Source organism: Phyllostomus discolor, chromosome 1 (assembly GCF_004126475.2).
Source record: "Phyllostomus discolor isolate MPI-MPIP mPhyDis1 chromosome 1, mPhyDis1.pri.v3, whole genome shotgun sequence".
Classification (NCBI taxonomy): Eukaryota; Metazoa; Chordata; class Mammalia; order Chiroptera; family Phyllostomidae; genus Phyllostomus; species Phyllostomus discolor.
This window is the reverse complement of record NC_040903.2, coordinates 23,088,984-23,096,948: the sequence shown is the minus strand read 5'-3', so window position 1 is coordinate 23,096,948 and position 7,965 is coordinate 23,088,984.

Genomic DNA, 7,965 nt, shown 5'->3' with positions numbered 1-7,965 from the left:
GGCCTCCTGTTTATTCTCCTTCTCCGTCCTGTCCTGCCAGGTGAGTGAGGGTGGCGTTCTGAGGAGTGAGAGGCAGCAGGCTGGCCTTGAACACCCCGGGTGTCTCCTGGCTGAGGGAACCTGAAGACCACTGGGGCGCCACTCCACACCCTGCCTTCTTGCAAGGGTTCTGAGATGCTGGGTTGCACTCGGTGGATTTAATTTAAAATTAATGTGGTTCTTCCTACTTAGGAAGTGACGCGAGCAGATGACTCAGTATTTGTTTAGTAATGACATCATGTTCACTTTCATGCCCAAATTCCGGTGACACTGAGCTTCCCTTGCTGAATGGCAGGACCTGAGCCCCCTTTTTAAAGTCTTCCCGCCGCTTCGGATCAAACCCAGGGGGCTGTCCGCGTCCTGGCCGCAGGAAACGCACGGCACTGGGGGAGCGCACCAAACACATGCCCTTAAAGAAATGCCCCTGTCACCACGGCTGACAGTGCCGAGGCTGTCCCCAGGCTCTGAGCCACAGCTTGTCGCTGAGGCGCTAAGGCAGAATTGCCTGTGTCCGGGCTCAGACAGTCTGTCACACAGACGGCTCCTTTCGACTGTGGCTCTTAGCCCTCTCCTCGGAGGAAACTCAAGCCCAGTCCCAAGGCAGGTAGAGGCTGGAGGCCGGAGGCCACGGCACCCCTTCCCTGTCACCCCTTCCCTGTCACCCCGTTCCCTCTGCAGGGCCCCTCACACCCCATTTCCGTCTCTCCCCCGTCAGGTGCACGAACCCCGGGCACAGCCCCAGAAACCTGAAGAGCCTTTGCCCATCTCACTGACTGCGGTGGAGCCTCGGCCCCTGCTGGCCCAGACACACACACACACGCCACACAGCACACACACACACACCACACACTGATATACACAGGAAACAGAGCTAAAGACCACACATCAAGGAGCTTTAATGCCGATGATGACCCCTGGAGGGAGAGTATTTGGGTGTTTCTCACCTTTGTCTGCTGGCAACCCACTGGGCTTTAGTGTGGTCATCTTATCTTGTTAATGCTTTTAAAAAAGTATGTATGAGTATGCATTTTACATTTTATTATATAATGCTTTGCGTTTTTAAACCCCGCTTTAGATATTACTCTTTAGCTGATAAAACTGGAAGCTCTCTAATTTACTTGTGTCTTCCTACGAGTTGCTTTCAAGCCTGCAGGAACTGCTCTTTGAGTGTTTTCTGACTTTGAGCCTCACCCTAAAAGGGAAGCTGGTGAAAGCTGGCATCAGCGCACCCTCCCAGGGTGCCAGGTGCTGTGCCCGGCACCACCTTCCCCAGAGCCTTGGGCGGGCACTGTGACCCCTGCTGCACCGACAAGGACACAGCACCTCAGAGCAGACACAGGCTCTAAGGCAGCATGGATAGGTGCCAGGGGCATGGGGCGCAGACCCAAGCTCTGCAGAAGCCCAGAGGCCGAGGACCGCTTCCGGGGCATCTGCTCGGGCATTAGTTTGGGGGCTTCCTCTGGCACTGGCCAGCCGGACTCCCCTCTGGCCCGGAACCAGCTTTCCTCTTACCTTAAACTCCTGCATCTGGGAGGACACAGGGCAGGGCTGGGCCCTTGGGTGGAACCTCGCCCATCCCCACCCACAGGCTCCAGCAGAGCAGCGGCCAGCCCAGTTCAGGGCGGCTGTGGTCCTGCCACGCCCGCCCCACCCAACCTCCTGTAAGAGCTTAAGTCAACAGGCTCAGAAAATCAGACAGGCCATCTTGGGATGGGAAAGGAAAAACCCCAGCAGCTGCCGCCTAATTGGCATTCTAAACAGCTAGAGGCTTCCAAGAGAAGAAATGAATTAAAGAAGCCTTTTTTCCCCTGCAGGGTGGAGTACAGTCTCCAGGTCTCCACCCAAGTCACACCCTAGCTGCGGCTATTTATAAGATCCAAATAACAGATGGGAGCTGCCAGGGTGAAACAGAAAACAAGGGGACTGCACTAAAGGCAAAAGCCCCACTAGCCCAGCTGACCCCAGGCTCAGACCCTGAGGGACCGCCTGAGACTGACAGAAGGGACCCAGTGCAGGGGCCTGGGCACCGCAGCCCGCAAAGAGCTTTGGAGAGCCGCTGCTGGGTGTGTCTCCTTCACCCCACAGCCCAAGGCACAGGGCTGTGCCTGTTAGGTTAAGAGCAGCCAACAGACTCCAGGAAAGCCTGCCCCAGCCAGCAGCCGGCTGTGGAGTGGGCCCGGCCAGCAGCTGGTGCGGGGCTCCAGTGCCAAGCGGAGGTTGGGACAAGGTGGAGCATGGCGGGTCGGGGGGGCCAGACACAGGGATGTGGGGCAAATCCTGATATCCTGTCTCACCAGGGCGACTTTCTGCCGGCTATAATTCCTGGGGAACTCTGCTCCCTTATTTGTGAAATGCAAGCTGTAATTAAACCGACTGAATGGGATTTTTGAGAACACTGAATAGACAGTAAGCGCTTTGGATAGCTCCACGGCATTGAAGCGGCAGCTGTTACTAGTGGGTTTTTTGCTCAGATACAAAAATGCCTCTGTGTTGGCCGCTGTCTGCACCAGCGACTTGCAGAACAAACGCAGGTCCCTCTCCTGGAGGGCTCAAGGGCTTGGAGACAGATCACATCACAGCTTCCCAGTTCCTGGCCCTGACATGCCTTGGCAGACGGAGAGGCTGGCTGGAGTGGACCTCATCTGAAACAGGCACCTGATAAAAGCCGGTTGGCCTTGCTGCCCTGGCCCAGCTGGGCTGCGGGTGAGTTCCACAGTTTCTTCCAAAGCAAAAAGCCCTCCTCGCCCCTCTCTGATGAAAGCCTCCCCTGACCTCATCTCTGCTCTGCTCTCCCCTTCAGCAACTCTCCGGACCCTCCGCCCACACTGGAGATTCCCAGTTCCTAGAGCAGCACTGTCCTAGGGCAACATCCTGCAGACCGCGGGGGTTGTTTCACATTTTCTAGAAGCCACATGCGTAAAAGTAACACAGAAACAGGCAAGCTAAATTTTAATATATTTTACTTAACCCAATATATCAAAAATAGCATCACTTCAAAATGGAAGCATGAAAGACATTATTCCCGAGACTTTACATCCCCTTTTTAAACCGAATATTCAAAATCCGGTGCGTATCTTCTACGTACGGCGCATCTCGACCTGCACTACCAACATCGTAAGTGCTCAGTTTCCACGTGGGGTGACTGGATCGTTCAGCACAGCCCTAGAGCCTTTGCTACATTTGCCCTTGAACTGTGGGGAGGGGGGCAATCTACCGCTTACGCCACCTGCTCCAGGGTTCCGACGCAGGGAGGGCTGTGGCAGGCCAGTGGGCGGGGCCTCGCAGGACAGACAGCCGGGTCAGCCAGAGACAGGACGGCCAGACTCCGAGCATCACCCCGTGCTCCTCTTGGGTCCTCTCCTAGCAGGCCCCCTGACAGTGTGGGTACAAGTCTTAGGGTGGGGATGGGTCGTGGGCACTGTATAGCTAGCTAAGGCATAAATAAACAAAACTTAAAAAGCCATTTGGTCCCCGGAGATCTGCAGGACTCTGGGACAGGGCTGCTCTGCTTGAAGTCCCCTGCTGGTGGAGGTGGTTTCCTCCCCTCCCACTAAACTCTCCCAGCTGGACGGAAGCTTCCAGTCACAACCAGGCTGCCCCAACGGGAGGGATCTGATGGGGGCAGGGACAGAAAGGGGAAAGAGCGAAAGAGGAGAACCTCTGGACCACAGGCTGTGGGAACACTCGCAGCCGAGGCACACTGGGAAAGTTTCTTTGGCTTCCGCGGTGTCTGAAACATTTTTAGGTCTGTGGCCTTGGAAAGCTCGGTGGGCCTGTGCGCAGGAGAAATCATTTCCAACCACACCCCGTGAAAAAGATTTTCTCTGGGTGCCCTGAGGGCCTGGGCTTAGCAAGGTCTGATCCCACCTGTGAACACAGAGGAGGGCGCTCATCCCAGGAAACCACAGCATTATGATCCCCACCTGGCGCAGAAGATGCTAGAACCTCTGGAAAACCCAGGAAGGGGCCTTGATGGGACTGTGTAGCTGGGGCCAACCAGCCACAACCCATGGTTTCCCACAGGTCCCCACCCTGCGGGGGCCGCTGTCTCTGGCGCAGCCCTGGAGCCTTCCTGAGCTTCAAGCTGGGCTAGCTTCCCGGGGCATCTAGTCCTCTCCGTGGGTGGACTCCTGCAATGCAGACCGCCAAGCTGGTTGCTGAGAGGCTTCGGACTGGGGAGTAAGGGAAATCTCCACCTATGCTCTGGGGGAATTTATAGGCACAGTCTGAATCAAATGACCTCTTTTGCCCAAGCTGGCTGAAGGGTAGCCCCTCCCCTGGCCGATGGGTGAGTTGCCCTTGAACTGAGCCAGTGGGCAAAGATGAACCTCCCCTGACTTTGTCTGGGCTGCTCTTCTGTCCATCCAGAGAGGACCACACGGATGACTTGTCTTAGGAGATAAATTTCCCAGAGAAATGGCGACAGCACACTCCCTTGAAAAATAATTCTGCTTTCCTCTTATCGCTATGAAAATCTCAAAAATCAAAATGCTGAGGAAATGAGGTTCTTCTGATAACTGGCCTTTTCTGGTTACCAGGAAACTGTTTTAATTTTAACCAGTGATGCTGAAAATCTCTGTCTCGGGGCCCAGCGCCTGGCCCGTTTTGAATCACAGGGGCCGGGCCGGGCCCGGCCCTAGGCCGCTGTGCACCCGATGACACGGGTCTTCGGTGCAGAACACAGAAGCCGCAGAGTCAGACCCGATTCCAGACAGGCTGCCGGCTGCTGGCGTCTTGTCTGCTAGGTTTCATCCAGACCCTTCAGACGAGCTCATTCGGTTGTAGCATGTCCCCTTTCCCTAAAGTCTGAGCAGAGAGACGCAGCTCGAGGGCTCTCCGTGAGAAGGGGCTCCGGTCGGAGCGAGGCGTTTTGGCTCAACTGGCCCCTGCCCACGTTTTGACTAGGGGGCGACTTTAGCATCCACTCAGCACAGGCACTTCCATTTGGCTCCCCTCGAAGTCACAGCAATTCTAGTTATTTCTGCAGCGCGCCACGGCCTGGTTTATTTATGAGAACCATGCGTCGGGGCTGAGCTGTTCTGTGTCTGCAGTTGCTTGTATTTTCAGTTATGAAATGTTTATTTTCTTAGATCAGCTGGAGCTGATAAGGCAGTTCTGAGCCATTAAGAATCTTGTAGGTCAAGATAATTAGATAGGGGGTGACATTTCCGGGGCTCAATCAGATGAGTCAGCACCTCTGCCTTGATTGGGCTATTACATCAAATGGGCGTGGCCATTACACACGGTCCTTGGAGAAATGGTGTTGCCAACTTCGGAAAAGTCCCTACCAGCCCCCATGGTTTCCTCTGGCTCACACTCCAGCTGGGAAGTGTGAGCCCAAGGGCCTGGGGAGATGAAGCTGCCCCCACAAGGCAGAAGAATAAGGGCCTATTTGCAACCATACCAGCCAGAAGAAGCTCAAAGAAAACATTCCAAACCAATGAGGGTCGAGCGTGCAAACCAAAGGACAGATCTATTTGAAGGGCAATCTGGCAGTGTCTACCAAACATGGAGCATGCACTTGCACTTGTTCAGAAATATTGGAGCACCTCCTCTGCACCAGGTGCTGGTCCAGGTTTTAACAGGGAAGAAGGCAGTTGACCCCCTCACCACTCTTGCTTTCCTGGGGCCGGGACACACAGAGGAGCAAATACATATGCAGTACTCCTCCAGGAGCACTGAGTGACATGGGCAGAGAAAGCAGCATCAGGGGAGACAGAGGGAAGGGGCAAGTGGGGCGGGGTTACCTGGTAGACAGGTAGTCAGGGCTGGCCTCTCTGAGGGGTAACCTTTAAGTTGAGACCTGAATAAAGTGAGAAACAAACCCAAGTGGCTGCCTGGGTGGGAGAGGAGCTCCCGAAGCAGGAGCAGCAGCGACCTCAGACGGGAGTGTGCGGCTGCCAGGGGAGCACAGAGGCCGCAGGGGTCGGAGAACAGCAAGTGAGAAGGGGAGGTAGGGATCAAGGTCAGGGAGAATGGAGGGGTGTGGTGCAGATCACGTGACACCTTTCATCAGAGACTGAAAATTGTCCCCAATATCCATTCTCTCTGGTCTTCCTTATACTAGCTAAATCCCTGCCACCCTTGAAGGGCTCATGGCCGCTCAGGACTGCATCTCCCAGCCTCCTGTGTAACTGTGTGTGGCTATGCCACTAAGTTCTTGCCAATGGGCCCTGAAAGGAAATGATTTCTGCTACTTCTGCTGCTTCTCAGTGTGGCCCTCTCATAGAGAGGTGGTGTTCCGCTCTCTCTCTACGGGCAGAACCTGGACTTGGCCCTGGTGAGCCCACCTTGTCCATGCTGATGAGGGGAAGACCTCAGGCAGATGCTCAACACGTGTGGTCCTGGACCTGCCTGGAAACGTGTAGAAATACAAATTTAGGGGCCTCACTCTGGACCTCCTGAGTTAGAACTGTGGGGGTGGGGGCCCAGCGATCTGAATTTCCACACTGATCTGAGTCTCCCCTCCCGGGGATTGTGACGCACCCAGGTTTCAAACCCACCCCCTAGGGCAGGGCTTGTCCGCACCGGGGATTCTGGCTCCTTCTGGGTTGACGGTTCCTCTCGGTCGGGGGCTGATCTGTGTCGAAGGCAATAGCACAGGTCCCTGCCTCCCATGCCGGTTTTTACCTGAAATGTTTCTACAAACACAGACGTGCGTGTTTCCTGTAATACGTAGACCAAATTTTGGAAGAAGAGATAAGAAACTAATACAAGTGATTAGCTTGGGGGAGGACTTTGCTTTTCTATGTTTCCGTGGTGTGTTTGAGATTTTACCATGTGTATGTAGCATAATCATCATGGGGAAAATGCATTAGAAAGACCATCTTTTGAAAGGTGGGAACTAGGTTTCTGGACTGTGACTCTGACACCGACTCCAGGGGGTGATTTTTCCCCACAACACCAGGCAATCCTCGGACACGGGCAGGGTGCCCTCCGAATGACGGGCTTACCCTGTTACCCCCACACAGCTGAACTGCCCTTCTGTCCCTGTAACTCCAACTTATTTAAGCTATTGTGAAAGAGGTCCGAAGATTTCCTGTCATCTAAATATGTTTTCCTACAGCTTTCCATCTTACATGTGGTCATTGCATTTTCAAAACCATAACGTCATATTTGCCTGGTAGGACATGGTCTTAAGAGAATCATATTAATTTTAAAGAGTAAATAGGTTTATAATCTATTGAGAAGTTTTGCCTGGGGTCGAGTTCAAGCTCACAGAATAAGATTTATTTACTTTTTATAATTATAATGAAGTGATGGCCAACACTGATTGCTTGCTAATTCTGTCTTAGCCAGAGTGCTCCTCATCAATATTCACATGACGATCCCGTGAAAAAGCTGTTATTTCTCTCGAACAGATGCGAACGTGGGATTGAATGCCTGCCTACTCCAGGGCTTGGGCTTTAACCACCAGCTGTGGCTTCGGGTTCCAGGCTCTCTTTTGTCCTTCAAAGGATTTACAGTGATTCACCAGAGTGTTAAGATAGGAGAAAGCAAGAGATAACTGGAATGAAGTAACCAGAGAGGGCCAGAACAAAATGCTTGCACACTTGCGGACCGAACGAAGGGTTACTAATCTGACTAATCTGACTGGGAGTGTTCTGGACACATCAAGTCCACATAGGATCAGTGCACAGGGGCCCCTGGATTAAACACAAACATTACTCAGGAGAAGCACCTTAGACGCCCTGGGGTTTCTTATAGCAGGCACCGAGGACTAAAGGAAGGTCTGGAATGACACCTTCGTGGTTGATGCCGATAAGAGTTCACAGGGCTCCAGCGACTCCACCCCTGGGAATGTATCCGAAGAAACCTGAACCGCAAATTGAAAGGACATAAGCATTGCTATGCTCATCGCAGAGTTACTGACAATTGCCATGATATAGAAGCAGTCCACGTGTCCATCCGTAGATGAGTGGATAG